The sequence below is a fragment of the Pezoporus wallicus genome, unplaced genomic scaffold (genome assembly GCF_028554395.1).
Source record: "Pezoporus wallicus isolate ANWC-B61680 ecotype Strahan unplaced genomic scaffold, APGP_CSIRO_Pwel_v1 contig_5485, whole genome shotgun sequence".
NCBI lineage: Eukaryota > Metazoa > Chordata > Aves > Psittaciformes > Psittacidae > Pezoporus > Pezoporus wallicus.
In genome coordinates, this window is record NW_026641550.1 from 4511267 (window position 1) to 4530583 (window position 19317).

At 42.8% G+C, this 19317-nt stretch overlaps 1 long non-coding RNA gene across 1 annotated transcript in view; it reads left to right on the plus strand.

Moving 5' to 3' along the window:
- LOC130607366 (uncharacterized) overlaps positions 1 to 19317 on the plus strand; it is a 46471-nt gene that overhangs the window by 7172 nt on the left and 19982 nt on the right. Inside the window, exons 2-3 of the long non-coding RNA XR_008974245.1 lie at positions 13206 to 13399; positions 14744 to 14847. This is a non-coding gene — a long non-coding RNA (uncharacterized LOC130607366). The remainder of the gene's footprint in view (positions 1 to 13205; positions 13400 to 14743; positions 14848 to 19317) is intronic.

Genomic DNA, 19317 nt, shown 5'->3' on the forward strand with positions numbered 1-19317 from the left:
TGGATACACATGACTTCTTTATCCAAGTCCTTGAGTATTTCCCATTAGCTAACCCAGAGTTTTTTTTCTTTTGCAAGCAAAAATAATTAACATGGATCAAGTAAACTGGGTTAATTTATTTTCATTGCAGTCCTTCTTATGGTGAGACTGCATTCTGTGGACAGAGAAGACATTGCTGGTTGCTCAAATGGCCGTCTTGCCTGAAAAACTTCAACGATCGCCTCAAATAGCTCACCTCAGATTGGGTTGTTGTTTAAAAATGCATAGAATGAAATAGTTGTAGATCAAGTTGATTTGTGTGCTAGCAAATGGATCAAACAAGCATTTCCTTGTATACAACCACTTATTTGGTGCTGATGACAAAATTGCGTTCACATGTTTCTGTGACATTTCATAGCAGTATGACTTTTTTCTTGCTACTATTAAATGAAGTCCTAAAATGCTGCAGTTCCATGGGTTAGTAATGTCTTGCTGTGCTAGCAATGAAAAAATGTTTGTTTGGACTGGCAAGAAACACTATTATTTTATTTATTGTGCTTTTTGGTGGGCACATTATATATTCTGTGCCATAGCAGGTGATTACACCATATATAACCCTACAGTATTCACAAGCATCTGCACCCAAATCAGGATGGTGAAACCTGCATTAGTAGAAACATTGTGACCTATGACTAAGTGTTGTCTGTGTCTGGAGTTCCCAAAATGCCATGGATATGCTCATGCAACAAGAAATGGTGCACCAAAATAGAACCGTGCATGAGAAAGCCTCCCGGCTGCAATAATATTTCCTCAGCCGCACTCACTGTTAGGCCCTTCCTGGTGGAGCTGGACCAAATCCACAGGTCATGTTGACTTTATCTGGATTGATGGGGTTTCAGCAGCTGTCCCCTGCTGCTTTCAGGAAGTCAGGTTGGGAGCTGTTAGGTGAAACAGCTCTCTAAGTTTAGAAATGATTGCCAGTGCCTAGCTATGAGTGGTGGTACAACTTGTGTCTGAAAGAATAGCATCCAGCAATACATACTGTGGCCGTACCCATGGCTGGTGTGTCAGAGGATTCCATAGGAAGAAATGGGAAATATGGGGGAAATATGGGGCTAGTTCCCTTGCTCTTCTGACCCTACAGTGAGCTCCAGCTGATGTGGTATGCAAGTCCTGCGTCATTGTCCAGCTGTTGGCTTGTGACTCTCTGCATGTCCCTTGCTGGGATGAGATCTATGTTCACCCTTGCTAACTCTGGTGGCCCAAAAGCTGTCCTCCCTAGTGCCCTTTTGCTGTGTTGCAGGTTTCAGGAAGGTATCAGAGAAGGGCTGAACCTGCTAAACCTACAATAATGCCAAAGAAATCTTTCCCTTTTCCCTGGGTTTGTTCGTATCTTGCCTGCAACTTGCTGCCAGACCAGTGGGGCCTGGAGCTGATAAGAGGCTTCTCATGGGTAATAGTTTTTTCAAGCAGCAGCTCTGAGCTGTAGGACTTGGGGAGTCAAGGAACGGTCTTCTCTCATCAAAACACACGGATGTTTTGCAGGCCTTTGGTTTGGTGCTAATTAATTATATGGATTTTTGAATAGCTAGATTGTAGGTGGCAAATTCTTGGATCCAGTTGGTAACTGGTACAGATAGCAGAAAGTGAACAGCAACTTTGCTGCCTTTTTTTTTTTTTTGGGGGGGGGGGGGGGGGGGGAGGAAAGGGTGGTGGTTTGTTTTTTGTTTTTTTTTTCCTTGGGAACTTAAAAATTCCAATCTTGCTGTATTAAACTAAGTCATGCAGAAATGCTCCAGATGTTCTTTGCATTGTGGAAACCAAATTCAGCATTTTGATGAGGTTTTTTCCTTTGTTTTTGAGAGACCAGACATGAAACTATTAAATGTGTTAGGTAACAAAATCTTACCTCTGCTCTCCTTCCAGTTATTTGTATTTTCCTAGCTATCTTATTTAAGGTGGACTCATTCCAACTTACCATGTAAAATACCAGGTTCACCAGCAGGTAAACTGACCAGTTTTCTTTGCGAGCTGGGATGTCTAGTGGCACTGGTGGACTTAGCCTTTAGGCTTCATCTTCTCCTTCACTGAATGGTCTGATGGCGGCTGAACTGACAAGAAATTTTGGTCAAAAGTTGTAGAACGTATGAGCAAATAATTTCTATGGTATTTTTTTCTGTTTTTAAAAAGAGCTATATTTGCTATGATGTCTGGTGAGCCCTTCTCAGCTCCCTCCGTTTGCAAGAAGAGGCAATCTTTCTATACTCCTAAGGGAGAATCCATTGATTTTTTTTTCTTTTTTTTTTTTATTAATAAGGTTTGTGTCCTGATTTTCCTAGCAATTTTCAGTTCTGAGCTCTCTCTGAAATGTAAACAATCTTCATCATAGCATTTTAATGGAAGCCTATGTCTCTGCTTAACAATGAGTTGCCTGCCCTCACTTCACACTCTGTGTGAAGAAACAGAAATGCTGAGTTTGGGAATGCTCACCCCCTCCCTGCATTAATCCCTGGAACAATGGGATCCATGTCCATTTTGGGATGCTGGCAACATATTTCAGAATCCTGCTGTGACCTCCTGCTTATGCTGTGGTTTCTGGGTGCTCGATGAGGAGAACATCCAGAAGCGTGGAGCAGCTTGTGCCTGAGCATTTCCAAGGATTGGTCTGGACACTGTGTAACTTCATGGGGTAGTCCTTCATCCCCCAAGTGAGCATGGACTTTCAGTGCTCAGTTCCTTCTGGTTTAATGGAGAAGAAAATAAACCATGTCCATTATCAAATCATGCAGATTGTTTCCACAGGACTTGTAATTTCAAAGTTGTTCCTCTTATTGTTTTCAGTGAAGCTCTTTGAGGATTTCCAGGGGTACTGATATTTTTAATCAAAGCCTTTTTAACTTGAAAGGTAGTCATCTGTCAGCTCTCATGAGGCTGGAGCCAGGTGACTGGTGAAGGTCACAGCAAAGTGACAGATGCAGTGTTATCTAGCCTATTATCAGTGATCCCACCAGGTACAGTTCTGTATCTGACCATATGACAGCACAGTAGCCTGTTTTGATCTTCATTTTCCTCCTTTAATTGGGTGGCCTTTCTTGTTTCTCTCCCTGCCTATAGTCTTGTTAACTCATGAGCGTGGAATGGACTGGCCAGGTATCAAAAGACTGGGTACTTAACGTGAACAAAACCACAGAGCAGTTTCTAGCAATTCAAAGAATATGGAAGCATTTGCACTTCTGATACCACCTGCTTTGTGTGCCAGTGATTGTAATGGGAACAAAAAGCTTACAAGGGTCAGGGGAAAAAAAAAAAGCATTTTTGTGGAAAAAAATAAATTAAAGCAAGCCCAACAGAAGTTGTCTTGAAGTGAAACAGAAATGTTTGTCGTGAACTGAGTGAAGGAGGTGGATCTAATTACTGCGAAACAAAACAAAGGAAGATGGCTTAGCAGTCATTTAAATTTCAGATACTTAGCACTTCTGCAGTGCTACAGATTGTCAGCTCTAGGTAAACATGGAAAATGTCTGTCCAGTCCTTTTTCTGGGGTTTGCCAGGATCGCAGAGGTACTAATATAGAAATCCATCAAATACTATTACCTCCATATATGTGTTAATAATATTCTTAATCTTCATTATATTTTCTCTTGGGCCTATATGCTGCACAAGTATTTCTTGGCATGCCTACAGATCTCTAATTGTTTGTATGTTTGGCTTGCCTGAGGCCAACTTTAAATGAATGTGTACAGGAATCTTTGCTGCGTATGGGATTATTAAATACCATTGCTATACCTGTGTGGTATTGTTCATCACGTGTCATCCCATTCAAAAAAACTCAAAGAAAATGCAGGAGAATCCTGATGAGGTTTTGATCAAAGTGACATATTGGGGACTCCAGTCAGTGATATTCAAAGGTGTCAGGGCTACCTCTGCACATTTCAGACTTCTGTTGATAGAAGAAATTGCTTATACCTTTTTCCAGGGTAGCCTTGAGGGGATAAGGCTGTGCTTGCAACTAATCTAGAAGTGCCTGAAGTAGCTGTAACCTACCTTGTCTGATAGCAAAGTTCAGTGTGTGCAGAGGTCTTGCCTCTGACACTTGATGAATACACAGGGGACATTTCCTCTCAGGTGAGCTTGCTTCTTAGCCTGAACCAGAACGGAGCTATCTTTTTTGCTTGCTTGTTTGGTCTCCCTCAGCTGCCCTTCCTTTGGAGCCCAGCGTTAAACACACTGCATGCAGCCCTCTGTTTTATGTGCACTGGAGTGACTGAGGTGCCACTGGAGATGGGCAGCCAGTAACTTGAATACACCTGTAGCAGTGGAGACTATGAGTTTCTGAGTAAATGGGGGGGCAGAGGCAGACAGATCAGGAAGTTGGGCCCACAAGAAATATGGTGCTATAAAAATTCTTCTGGGAGGTCCTCAAACCATTGGCACATCTCTGTTGTGGTTTATGACATTTCTGGCATGACAGAGAATGATGGCTCTGTCTTTCAGTGATCAGGATTATTTATTGTATGTCATTGCCTTTGAGCCAGCTGTTCCAGGCAGGTACTTTCACGTCTTTTCCTGATTCCTGCACTGTTGCTCTGCTTTGCTGTTTCTGTGTGGTGTTATCTACGACTTGAGGAAAACAAAAAAGAGAGGGTGAGAAAAACGTGCTGGTGTATTTGCTTGATTGGCACACTGCAGGAGCCAGAATTCTCAAAGAGTTTCTGTTGCTGTGTGACACTGACACTCTAAGCAGGGCAGTCAGGTGTGCAGAACAGAGCAGGCAAATGCCTGGAGAAATCTGGTTCATCATGGCCAACACACTCTGATGTAGGCACAAATGCAGATTACGAGGCTTACTGCTACACCACTGACACACTTAGTGTTTGGCAATGGTCCATAACAGTGACAGGATTGAGGCTACGGCAAAAAAGGTACTGAGCTGCATGGATTTGCCCCATAGACCATACGTGGCCCTTTGGCCAACAGCTGATCTGCCTGAATTAAATCATTCCACGGTTAGTATCCCTGACTCAGTTCCTATTGTGTATTCTCTCTGGTGGTTCAACCTGGACAGATTTCCAAACTGCTCCAAGTGGTTTGAGTGCCATAATGTGGTGAGTGGCCTGGCCTCTGTCATGCTGAAGTGCTTTCATAGTTAAGTCCTTCTGCAAATAAGTGTTTCCAGCCCTAAAGTGATGAGCAGACTTCCCCAAAGGCAGTAAGGCAAACTAGAATAGCTGCTCACAGTTTCTCTTTGGTTCATTCAGGTTAAAAAATCAGCTTGATGTGGAGAAAGAGCAGAGGCCTCTGTTGGCTGCTTTTCAAGACACTTGCACCTTCCTTTTCCTCACTTCTGCAGTGGGGAGTTGTGATTTCTTTTCCCTTTCACATACCCTTACCCCATCACAGACCTACCCTGTCTCTAAAGCTACCACATGGAACTTGTCACACTTCAGTGCCCTGACCCCAGCACCTTAACCTACTTTCCCTGTGCTCCCTTGCTTTTTGTTTTCTTCATCTCTCTTCATTTCACTTCCTGTTAGAAGAAGTCTCCCCCAAAGAGCTGTGCTGGAATAGAGGCTGTATGTGGGCCAAGAGAGGAGAATGGATTTAGACACCTCTAAGCATAGCGAGTCTTCTTGACAAATAGCCTGGTTATTATGGGTGAACAAAGAGAAACAGATCTAATTCTTAGCCATCACCACCAAAGCCTGTGCTGCTGCTACAGTCCAGCCAGTGCTCAGTTCCCGTAAGAGGAGCAGGTTACTGGGAAGGTTTCTGCAACTGAGCTCCAAAACTCTCCCAAAGAGTCTCTGGGAGTGTCAGCAGATTTCTAACCGAGCCAAGAGAAGGGCCTTAGCGCATCGCCTGGCAAGCTGACAGCACCTCTGAGCTATGCATAGGATTAGCTGTTGACACACACGCAGCCTTCCTGTAAACTCAGGGTGTTCGGCTCTGCCCATTCCCTCAGAGATTGCAAAGGACAAGGGCTACGGAGGCATTTGATCTGCAGAGGTTGGTTCAGCATGGTGGTTAGCGCGGTATCTCTGGGTGGTGAAAGAGTGGGGAAAAGTTATGAAAGAGGCTTTTTGATTTTATTACTTTCTCCCTTCACGTTGTATCCTGTCTGCAGAGAGCTCTTACCAGATTCATGGACCTGGCCTGCCATGTGAGTTGAAAAAAAGAAAAAGTGGAGGAAAGCGAGAGAAAACCAAACGAATCCATTAAAAATTGCCTTTGCTACCTCATTAATCTTTTGCAGCAAATAATACATGCAAAACTTGGGCTAGCAAAGTCTCCAAAGAATAACATTTTTTTGGTGAGGTTTTAACAAATTAAAGAAATAAATTAAGTCACCAGCACAGCAGGGAAGTGCTGGAGGCCCTCAAGATTTGTATGTTTTACCATTGTTCTAAAAATAAACTTGGGGAGGTGGGGGAGTTTAAAAGTCTTTCAGTTGAAAAATAATATTTGCTTTGAGTGGCCGTGTTTGGGTTTTTCTCCCGCCTGGCACTTCACCACCTTCCCTGGCCCAGCAGCTAACTTTTGGAGACAGAAGGTGGAAAATGGTAGGAGTGAAGGTAGCAAAGCCATGCGGTGAAGAGAGAGGCATGCTGGGCGTTAGCAGGAAGTATGTAAAGCAGAAACGAAAATCCCCAAGCCTCACCCCACTGCAACTCCTCAGACAATGCATATGTTAGAGATTAGCAATTGGCTCTCTGATACCCTAGGACCAAACCAGTGGGAAAAGTACTGGCAGCTTTGGTGTGTTTCGTAGAGAGGTGGCTGGTGCCCCAGATAAATGGCCATTCTGGTCCCCTCCTCTCTTGCTATACTGTAGACTTGTCATCATTTTAACAAGCAGAGCAAAACTTCCCAAGTTACCAGAAATCAGAAGAACAAGGGCTGCCTTCTGATTTCTCCTTTCCATGCTCCCTTTTGTAATTTACAGTAAAGCGCCTAGAGAGAATAGCATTACCTCTCTATTTTCTTTTCTCCCTAAAACTGACTGCTTCCCCTCTCATCCCAGCTGCTGCCCCACTACTTGCTTCCACTACCTCTGCTCTCTGGGCTACCTCTGCTTGTCATTCACTGCCTGCTGTTATTTCTTCCAACTCCACCCCGGCCTCGCCCTGGGGAAGAATAACTCTACTCACTCTATAGCCTGTCCCGGAAATACGAACAACTGGGTTTCATCAAAGCTGGATAGTCTGCATGATCTGCAGGCAAACAACATTCTGGAGGAGGCTTTTTAAAGGTATAGATGATGGGTAGGTGTATAGTTCCCAATCAAGAATATGACCAGAAGTTAGGTATCATGAATTTCTCCTACTCCAGCCCTTGTTCATGCTGAAGCTGAGTGCATGCACATTAAAAAAGAAACTAGTTAAAGGATGCCTTCAGAGTTGCAAAGGTGGTCTTGGCAATCCTGGATAATGGTTGGGCTTGATCTTAAAGGTCTTTTCCAACCTTGTTGGTTCTATGATTCTGTGACAGGCAGGGCTGCTATTTTCTGGCAGATAACCTACAACATCTCTGTAATTGCCCCCCCCCCATATCACCTATATTCTGCAGTAGTGGGAATTAAATATGTGCATGAACAGCGTAAGGAAACATTGACATTCTGTATAGTTTTTTTGCTGCTGGAGCTCTGCACTTGTTCCTCCAAATTCGGTTTCCTTCCTAGTAGAAGCCTTTCAAGGAACTTGACCCCTGATTTCATGTGGATTACCTGTGAGTGGAGTAATCGAATGTGCACAGCATCCATACACACATGCACTCATACACACATGTGCATGGCACTTCCAACTCAGCAAATGCCAGAGCTCCAGTTACCCTTCGTATCTTCAGTTAGTCCCTTTGTGAATGTTTTTTTTGCTGTAGCCTTTGATTGCATATGCTTCTGCTATTTTCCCTTTCCGTCATCCCTGCCTTATTTCGTGCACAGAATGGGCTGTGCTCAATTACTGAACAGCAACCTAATATTTACTTTTCTCCTTACTGCACAGTGTGCAGCCCCTATCCTTTTTTACTGCACAATATTCAAGTCCTGCTTTGATGACAAAATGGTTGATTTCCTCATAGGCTTTTCTCTGTCCTCATCATTGTACATGTATCTGTGGCTACACAAGTGATTTATAGTGGAACTTGTTCTGGTACTTGTCCTCAGCCTCCTGATGGTGCCCACTTACTGCTTTCATTCTTGGGATGGTTTTACAGTGGAAAAAAAATGCCATGGAAAGATGTGTAATTTGCTGTGAAGGGACATAGCTATTTTGTTTGTTTGCAGCTAATGCATGTTCTGTTTTGTTATAAAAGCTATGGGTAAGCAGCAAAGATGAAGGTTGTTTTATTCAGCATGCTTCAGTTCTGAAAAGAGGGGAAAACTGCTTCTTCTCAGAAGTCTATGGGAAGGGCAGAATAGCTTTCACAGAGGGCAGTGTCTGGCATCCCATTCTCCCTGACACCCACCCCCCCAACATGGAGTTTCCCTCATGGTAAAATCCTGAGCATGGCATTGGGCCACGAAATCCCCATGTTCTCCCTGTAGAGGGTCTCAGGGAGAGGGATTGGTGCAGGCTTGGGGCTAAGCTGACCACACTGAAAACTGTTGGACTGAGAGAAGGATTGGAAGCTCCCTAGCATGTGAACACACAGCAGCCGGGAAGTTGAAGGGAGTAAGGAGTGGTGGTGAGTCAGCTTTTTTTCTGTTCTAAGATCTGTGATCTCTTGTGTTTGAGCAGCCTGGATTCACATCTGTGTAGATCTTCACTCGTTTGGCATGCTTGGATTGCTCACATTAAGGAAAAGGTGTTAGATCACCTCAAAACCCTGGCCACCTTGAGATCCAGTTGCACCCTAAATGCAACCAGCTTAGCAGCAGCTGTACTTCTTTGGCCACATCTGCCTGTGTTGTACACTGTTAAATCCTAATGATAGTCCTGGATCTGGAGCTCTGTAGAAAGCTTCTGGCTCTTTCTGATTGCTGTGTTAACTCCCAACTGGTTTGAGAAGGTAGGCTTTCTGTGGTACTGGCATTTTCCTGAGGACAGAGGGAATACACCTGGTTCCTGCAGGGCTGCAACAGCAGCCACTACCTATAAGGAACACCTGAGACATTGTATGGTGTTGGACTCATGTGACTAATGAGAATGGTTTTTGCTGGGCTGAGGATGACAAGGAATAACCTCTCTTTCCCTGTAGTTAGCAAGTCAGCAAGGTGTTTGAAGGTATTGATTGTTGGATGGGACTTTGGCTAGATCAGTATTTAGCATAAGCCTCCAGCAGGCTGAGAATGTCTCTGAGACAGCAATGGAGTGTTATAAATGTGGGGTTTACGTGTGAGGATGGATAAAACTAGTGAGGAGGCTGCCAAGTGCTAATTGAAGGAAAAGAAATGTTTTTCCATCTGTAATGTTTTATTGAGGATCTCCTTTACATAATCTTAGCAGAACTTTATTTTGTGTTTTAAAGGCCGGAAGGAGTATCCAAACCAAGAGATTGAAAAGGTACACAACCTGATCAGTTTTCCAGAGTAGGTGACTAGAAAAGAGGTGCTCTCAGCTTCCTGAAATGTGGAGGACATGCTTTAACAGCCATCATTTAAACCATGGGGAAACATATCTATATGAATGATGTCTCCCTTCAAACACTGGGGGAAAAATAAATCCTTACTCACCAGTCACTGTGGTGTGAAACCCATGGCAGGGACCATGATTCGGTCTCTTCTGAATTGCCAGCTCTCTAAACAAACTGTATGTTACTGAAATGGAAGAATCTCTTTTCCACTGGGACTTAAAGTAATTTGTATTGAGCGCTGGGAGTTTCCAAGCTACCATATTTTTAAACTGTCTTTGTTAAACCAGGAAAGGGATCCTAGAGCATAGAGATTTTGAGTCAGTGGTCTGGATCTGCCCATCATGGTCTGGATCTGCCCATCGTGGTCTGGAACTGCAACTGGTTTGAATTTTTGTACAGCAACGTTTACCAAGGTAGGGACAGAGATGCCAGTAGCTTCTGCTTTAACACTCATCATGTAAGCAGAGAGCAGCTGAGTCGTGTGTCCCTTCCCCCATCACTGATGGCTGACTCCAGCCTTGAGTACCAAAAAACTGTAGCTACAGGTTTCTGGTCTTACAGGGAGAAAGGAGAGGAGATGGACTTGCAAGAGGCTTTCAAAGTCATGTCATGCTAGAAAACAGTGTTTGCTTTTGTTTCTTCAACAGCACATACCAACTCCAAGAGGCAGAAAGTATGGGGAGCAATAGGACAGGTTCTCCTAGAGTGACTGTGGGATGTCTGTGGGGAGCCAGGCTAAGTTGGAGCTGAGGAATGCATTATGGGCAGTAAGTTTAGAAAGAGATTTAAGTATTTTTTTTATTTTTTTTAAATAAAATGAGTCCAATTTCTGTGATAAGAACCATCTTTAATGTAAAGCTGAAAAGACAGTATAAAGATGAAACAATTGGAAATAAAAGAAGTCTGGCCAAAATTTTCATTTACATGGGCTATGTAAACCTCTCCCTCAAGCTGTTACTGATCTGTTTTTACTTTCTTTGCAAAAGTAACAACTCCATGCTGAAATGGCCAGTTTTCTCAGCATTTACCAAAACCAGCATGGCTGGACTCAATGGCCAACATCACAGAAGTTCCTTGTCTAAAAATTTAGTTTTGTAAGCATCAGTGTTGTGAACAGAAAGGGGACACCTAAACCCCAGGCCCTAGATAAGTTTGGATCGTTATCCACGCTTGATATCTCATTATTGTGATCCAGGTTTCTCTCTGCTTGATGCCTTTCCAAGATTCCCCTGTATTTGTTTTATCCTTGACAGGCTAGTGAACATCTAAGAGCACTTGTATCAGAAGGTTTGGAAAGGGAACAGCTGAATATAATCTTCAGATAAATGCAGCATACCATGACCATAGATAAATGTTCTCTCCCATGAACAGAAGCATGAGACCTGAAGCTCTGAAAAGCTTTTGATTTAGATTTCTCCCTAGAGAATGGTGAAGATCATGTTATCACATTCGTGATCTTGGGCTGTGGTGAGCTGGGCTGTGGAAACTCTCAGGTGTATACCTTCAGTTTGGCTACCCAGAGGATTTTGTGGTGCCAGGGTCAGGAATGCCCTTTTGGATGGTAAGATGCTAAGGCACAGTGGTTTGAGCTTTCCCCAGATTAGCCAAAAGAATGAAAAGGAACTGCATATTCCACCCTGAAGCAACAGAAGTATACAAACAAATGTATCCATCTCTGCTGGGCCACATTCACATGCACGTGTTGGTTCCTCGGTGCCAGCTCCTGCTATGAACTCTAGCTCTGCATGCTGTTAGAAATGGCAGAAAGAGATAGATTTCTGTATCTCTACACAAGCACGCACTGGGTTGGTTTTTTTTTTTTGATCTACAGCATATGGTGATGTTTGCTTAATCCATGAAAAACATATACTCATACATGATGTGACTTGTATTTTCTCCACAGAAAGCAAACTGGGCTGCATTTGTTACTGGACCCTAAAATCCATTTCTGCTGCATAGCTAGGCAGGTATGTTTTGTATTTCTGGTTTGGGTTTTTTGCCCCCTTTTTTTTTCAGTTTAAAAAAAAAAGGCCAAATAATTAAAAAACCCAAACCAAACAAACCAACCCCACAAACCACCAGAAAGCACATAATGATTCAAAACACATGCTTTGTGTCAACTGTTTCACTGTTACTATTTTATCTCTATAAACAGGGCAGAGGCAAATCCCATCCAAACAAGGAACGGAAGATGCACTGCAAAACTGTGGCTGGGTCACATGAAACAAGAATACATGCACATTTCTGAACAGGGAAGACCCAGCTCAGAAATGTAATGCCTGCATTTTAGTGGTTATGCATTGTGAGTTGCTGAGTGCATGTACAGTAAGTCATGCGCACTCTGGCTGCATCTGACTTGTGCAGTCACTATTTGTCCAGGCCTTTGGGTGCCCAGGCTTCCAGATGTTCAGAAACCCCATGCACATGTGCTGTATCAAGCGCCTCCATTGGAGGGTGCTAAACTTCTCGGCATTCCTCTCAAATTCAGCCCCGTAAAAATTGGAAGTTTGGGTCACTTTTTTGTAAGGGGGAAGTCAAGTCCAAGCTCCTGAAGTCAGATGGAAGTCCTCTGTTGAATTAAAAAAGGATTTGGGCTGGACCCATAACAGGTCTCATCTTCCATGCAGATATGGCAGTTTCATTTGCCTTTTCCTCTTGCGGGTTCATGACTGATCAGCTGCTGAAAGAGTTCCTGAAAGTTGCTTTAATTTTCAGCACACCTTACATACTCCTTATAGTCCGTGCCAAAGCCCTACTCCCTTTATATGGAGATGTTCCCTCACACTCCACTTACTGTGGTTCAACATTGCTGAGAGAGCCTGTCCCTGGTCCTTTGTAGCTTCTTGATTTGTTTTAGTAATTCAATGAAGTATATTATTTTGTATATCTTCTGACACACTAGAATTAGACCCATCCCTATTTTACTGTGTTGATAATAAATGTCACCATTAGTCGTCTACCACTCAAGTTCTGATATGCACTGCAAAGCTAAAGATAGTGCAACAAACAAATATCCTAGGCTGCGATGTCTGCAGTGTAGAACACAGCAGACCACTTCAATCTTTCAAAAGACCCATTCCTAGGAATTATTTGTCAGCCCCTTTTTTAAAACCCATATGAAGGACATGCCACAGCATTAGGGTGAATGTGCTGTCCCAGTACCTTATTTGTCTGCAGTTAGAAGATTTTCCTGATGTCCAGCATAGTTGTCTTTGGTGAACATTTTGTTCCCACCTCAGTGGCCACAAAAGCAATCAGTAACAGCCTTTTATGTACCAGGTAGAAGGGGACCCTGTAAAGAGATGCTTCTATGGTTATGAGGAACTAGAATTTTGGGGGCCTTTCTCTGCCACGTATTTCCCATCTGACCTCAGACAAGTCTGTTAATCTCTGTATTTTGCTACCTCCAAGGGATGCTGTGAGGGTAAGTTCACTGGTGTTTTCAGGGCTGTTCAGATACTGTACTGACAGGGGCTATGTAGGTGAATAGAGAGAGAGAGCAGACATATGTTTATTAATCTGGTAAAGGACTGATATTTAACTCAGCAGTGCTCCCAAACAAATGTCAAAGACTATATTATCAGCATGTCTCTTATCTCTGGAATTTTGTTTTCTGCTGTGCTACTTTACTTGTTGGTTTGTGGTTTGTTTTGCAGCTTCCTGGAAAAGAGAACTTTAAAAACATGATCAGAAAACGCCTGGTGAAAGTTGTAACCGGCTCTGACTGTCCATGCTGTGACAGCCAACAAATATCACCTGCTGATGATTTACAGATTCCTGGGAGATGTGGTGTTGAGTCTCAAAAACTGGAACAAGAACAACTCACCCAATATGCTTCTCAGGAAACAGTGTAATGTATCCACCCGCTTCATGCTCTCTTAATTTAGGATATGTGTAGTGTGTAACAATGAACTGGCCAACTGGTTATGTTGCTGTAAATCTCATTCCCCACCTTACAAAACACACTTGATTGACCTCTTCTTTTATGAAAGCTCAGTCCAGGCTTTCCATTCCACCTCTTGGGAGGGAGGCAGATCACACTGACGGTTTGCAAACACACTTTTCCAGAAAGAAAAATACAGTGTTTTGTTGTTTTTGTTTCATTGAGCAGCCTTTTCAAGTTCTGCGACCCAATTTTGCTTCCCCTTAAACTGTGACCAGTATTTATTTATCCCTTTTTAAACACAGTAATTTAATTAAGAAACTAATCAGCAGTGTTGAAATGATCTTTGAACTACACCTCTAACGCTGAAGGAAATTTATGAATGTATTATACAAGAAAGATCCTATTATCTAAAAAGCTTTCTGCTGCAAGGACTTGGCATCTGAAAAGACTTCAAATTCTGCACTAGATTTATAATGTAAAGATCTGATCATTATTTATAGAGTCTGAAATGTATTCTGAGTCTGACAAGTTTGGATTGTTTACTAAAAATAAAACTTTCAGAGGTGAGTTGGACATTTAAGGGGTTGAAGGACAGATTGTAAAGGTACCTGTGTATCATAGGCTTTTAATGGGTTAGACTACCTTTTCAGTCAGTGGAGAGAGATTGGCATGTTCCAGTTATGTTCCATTTTCTTAGGCACTTCAGATGGGAACTTACTGGCTGATCATCTCGGCGTGGCATTAACAGGGCATCTGTAGTTAATCATTATCAACACCTGCCAGTTTCACTTCCCACAGCTTCAGATAAAGAGAATGTTTTTGAAAGCTACCTGGGATGTAGGCACCTTGGGCAGAAAGTGACCAGACCCAATAAAGAGAGTCCCACACCTGCAGTGTTGCTCAACCCTGGGAACTGAGCTGTTGCTGGTTGCATAACAGGACAAACTCAATGAGACTATGTCCTCTTCACCAGCCACTTGCTGATGTTTCTAAGTGCACATCAGCAGTAGAGGGCCTAGTTCATGAATCCCACATTGCTTCTCCGGTATGAAGGCTCCTAAGGCTTTGTCCCAGCATAGTTAAGACAGTTATATTTCTGGACATGGTCAGCAGATGAATTAATGATGCCTCAGCAAGTGCTCTGGAGGAAGACACAGTGGTTAGTCAAGGGACAGAAGATCACTTACTTACTATCAGGCCTGTCCATCCAAGTGGCACTGTGGGTCTCTAACTGCAGGCTTAGATTCAGTCATTTGTCCTCCAGGGACTGACAGATGGAAATAACCAATTGGTTCTATCCAAATGCAGGTCTGGAATCAGGGTCTGATGGCTGGAATTAATGAGCGGCACATTTGAGGCCTGGTTTTCTCTGGCCTTGGATCTTGTGATTGAATTATCCTATGTCTAAGAAGGTATGAAGTCTATTCCAAGATTTGGCTGTGGCTGGGAAATTCTTCAAAGTGCTTTCCTTTGGGGATTTTCTGGTGAGTAATAAGTATGAGAAAAGAATTCTTCCTCGAGGTCTCTTTCGTTAAGAACACTTACAGTTATTTTCTGTACTGCCTTCTTACTTTCACAATATTTGTGGAATTTCATCTTTTATCTCTTAGTCCTGTAGTAAGTTGACTTGAAATGTGCCAACAAGTTCAAAAGGCTTTGGTGTGGGGAGAGAAGAGAGATAGGTACCGATATGCTGATAGGCTTGTATACAGCGCTTTCCTGTGAGAAGTAAAATAAAAAGGGCATAGTATCTGTCCCATGAAGCCTACTGTATCTCTAAAGGATGGGCAAAACACAAAAGTATGGACTTTTATGGTACATTAAGGACTCATGTCAGAAAGACTGGGGAATTATTTTGGCAACTTGATGAGACCCTCAGTTAAGTTTGCCACTACCTACACTGCTGGGGTCTATTGACACGAGCTTGCTCAGAGTTAGGATGCAGGAATTAATAACTTCACACTTTCCATTGACTCATTTACTTAGTTTTGTGTTATGTACTCCACATGGGTGTTCTGTAGGGAAAAGGGAAATAAAGATGAGAATTAAGATGAAAAGAGAGGACTGCCATTTTTTCCATGAAGAGCAGATTGCAAGAGTGTGGCATTTTTCCCACACATCTTGAATAGTTTTGGGCTTGGGCTTTCTGAAGAGTTTTTAATTAATTTATTGTTTAAATAACTGTAATGAGAAGAGCCCCTGCCACACTGATTCTAATGAGGATTGCATGTGCTCTGTGTCTTTCTCATTGTGGCCTGTACCATTTAAATATCTTAACCAACATGTGCTGTGGCAGATTTCACTTATATCTGCTTAAATTAAAACTTGTCAGTTTAGGAGCTGAGAAGTAGGCAAATATTTGAGAGAGATTTGACATTCACTGCTGAAATCATTGCACTAAATATCTAGCATCAATGGCATTACTTAAGAAGGGTTAGAAATTCTTGCTGTGCTGTACAGGCTGGACATTCTGGACTTGAAGAAAAATGTACTTTACCTTCTGTATTCATAATTAAGATCTCCACCAAAATTTCAGCTTGTTTTTCTTCTATATTTTATCTGAGCTATATGTGACTATTCAAGTTCCTCAAAGTTGCTGCTAGGAGAACAAACAGTACCAATATCTCAGAAGTAGCTGGAGTAATAGCACGATTCAGTTGTAAAAAGAATGGCATTTCCTTATGTTCTCATCCCCCAGAAATGTAAGGGAAGATGGCACTGAGCTGGAAAATTCTGATGGAACCTTGGATATTTGAACAGCTCCAGCCACAGAAGATGAAGCTTTATTTCCCATGTGCATGTATTTTTAATTCCTACAAGTCACTGTAGCAAAACACAGTAGTGTGCAGTACGTACGCCAGTGAAAAGGATGAAAACTTTTCTGTGCTGGAAATTACTTGCTTGTTGATACACTAAAGTACAACTTGGGTATTAACACAGAGTATTACACTTCTACGTTTAATTTCAATTGTAATGTAATCATAGTGGTACTTAACTGGCTATTACAAAAGGGACCAGAACCCAAATATTCCAATACAAAGTGAGAGTCCTTACTACCAATTGTGGAGTTGATTTCTTTTCTCATACAGGATCAACACATAGGCAGTAGGCAAACAATTTTAGTGCCCAGTGCCCGTAGGATTATAGGATAATTCAGGTTGGAAAGCACCACAGGAGGTCTCTAGTCCAACATCCTCTAGTCCAACATCCTGCTCTAAGAAGCCATGAGATGAGACCAGGCTGCTCAGGGCTTTATCCAGTTGGGCCTTGAAAACCTTCAGGGAGGCTGCACAACCTCCCTGGTTGTCCTGGGGGAAAATAATACATGTCCTTATAGCCAGCCTGAACTTCTCTTGTTGCAGTTTATGCCTTGTCTTCCCACCACACTCCACTGTGAAAAGCTTGGCTCTGTCTTCTTTGTGACCTCCTCACTGAGCAATGGGGTGCTCTGGTGACCGCCAGCTTATGGTGACCAAGATGCATACAGGAGGCCAAAATATCTCCTGACATCTTAGATGGTATAAAGGCAAGCAATGACGTTAAATACAGTGTTTTCTCTTCCAAAGTCTGTGTATTGGCCTACTCCTCGAGTTGCATCACTCCTTTCAAAGCATTTTTTTGTTCAACTTCAGACTGGTGAATTTCCTACTGTTCAAAGTTTCTAAGAGTTTGGGAGGGAGCATTTTATTTGATCTATATTAGCTTATTGCAGTTAGACACAGGAAAAAAACACCGCTTCCCACAGAGGTTTTCAGTGCCTCATTTCCCACAGTTTATCCCCCTTTTCCTTTAGGCTCTGACTTCTAGCAATAATAATCTGTAGTTGTAACTTGGCTGTTTCAGATTGCATGCCTTTAATATTTCTTATTTGTTGTCAAACTGTGTAAGCAGTGGTACAAGCCCTGAGTGTCTCTTGCTCTGCATAGTCTCATCAGAGCCATAGGGGAAGAGTCATGAACTCAGATCCTGGCCCAGCTACCTGATCACTCTTAGTCATGTTGGCTCCAATTATTGCCCCTTGCAACGAACATACAGCCCACTGTCATGTTCAGGTCACTAGCTTTGAAGGAGCAGTAACCTGCCTTTCCACCAGCTAAGCTCAGTCTAGGTGAAGGTCAGATCTGCCATGAAGAGCCATTTATAACTTGAGTGAAACTGCAAAGGAGGTGGTGGGCAGAAGACTTGGAGAAGGCGGAGTTGCCGGAGATGAGCCATCTTTTGTAGCACCTGAGCTTTCTTGTGTTCAAACTCAGGACAGGTCCCAGTGGAGGTGTTCTTCAATCCAGCAGAAACCATATGGAGGAGTGTGTTTCTTCACCCTGAAACACTGTGCAACTCTACCTCTGCTGTTGATTCACCTCTGTGATCATAGAATCATAGAATAGTTAAGGTTGGAAAGGACCTTAAGATCGTCAAGTTCCAACCCCCTGCCATGGGCAGGGACACCTCACACTAAACCATGTCACTCAAGGCTTTGTCCAACCTGGCCTTGAACACCGCCAGGGATGGAGCATTCACAACTCCCTTGGACAACCCGTTCCAGTGCCTCACCACCCTCACAGTAAAGAACTTCCTCCTTATATCCAGTCTGAACTTCCCCTGTTTAAGTTTACCCTTTTAAGTTTGAACCCATGTCCCTTTCCTCCAGCTCACCCAGTTTCAGGCCTGCAATAATCCCAGTTGCCAGCCTCCTGTAGCACCAGACTGCTCAGTGTTTCAGGCCAGCTGGTAAATCTTCACTTTTTGAATAAGGAAACTAACATATAAAAGGATGAAATTACTGCTCCCTGTGCTTTGCAGAACTGCTTTTTACTGCTGTCTGGGCCCCTGTCAATCAGAAAGCTTAGGAGGGGTTCAGGAACTTCATACACTCAGGGTTCCTCTGCATTTTGTTATCATTGATTGTATTCAATTAATTTGTTTCCTCTGAAGAGCTGGACAGGCTTTCTCCAGCTTTGGTGATGCAAGTTAATACTTATGCATAATATGGCTTAAAGAAAAGATGAATTGGTGAGTAGTCTGGAAACCTGAGGCATATTGCCTTTTAGACTAATGATTCTGCATGTGGAACGGGGAAGAAAATATTGCCATAGGGCTTCTATGACCTGTTCATGGGTAAATAATTATACAGAAAGCATCAATATGGAATGGTCAGCTCAGAGGCCTGACGGTTATACAGCAGTCCACAGGGTTAATCTGGGAACGTTGTGAAGTCAGTCAAAAATCAAATACATCCCTGAACAAAAATGCCCTGGTTAAGCTTTTATTTTGGAGAATAGAGAGAAAACAAAGCATCTTTGATTGCTGTACATGGAGAAAAGCATGCTCCAGGCTTGTGATATTTTTAAGACACAAAACCTCGTACATCAGATGGACCAAGCCCAATCCTCTATATACGCACATGAACAATACTCTTTTGAACGTTTAAGCTCTATGAGAGCACATGAAAGACTTTAAAATGGACTCATCTAAGTCTCTGTGGCATGCTGTGTAAGCCAGCAAAGAGTCACGCATGGCACCTGGGAAGGCAGAGGTCTTCCAGTAATCTTTATTATCTTGGATGTCTCACTTTCTCAGCTCCTGTTTCTCAATTGGAAAATGAGGATAATGTCAAGGTTCGATGGACAGTGTCTGCTTCATTTGTTCTCCATTTATGTTAGATTTCTTTTTAAAATGACATATTTAGCTCAATCACAGCTCTTGAGAGAGGAAGATTGGTCCTCCTACCCTTTTTATACATGTCAAGGAGGAAGTGATTTCCCAGAAGAGACAGGTATGGCATACAGGGAGGAGCAACCACTCAGTAAGAGAGGTTTCCAGTCCAATGGGGAGGTTAGGAGGTAGCAGAGGTAAGCAAGAAGCAGACTCACAATCAAGTGTCT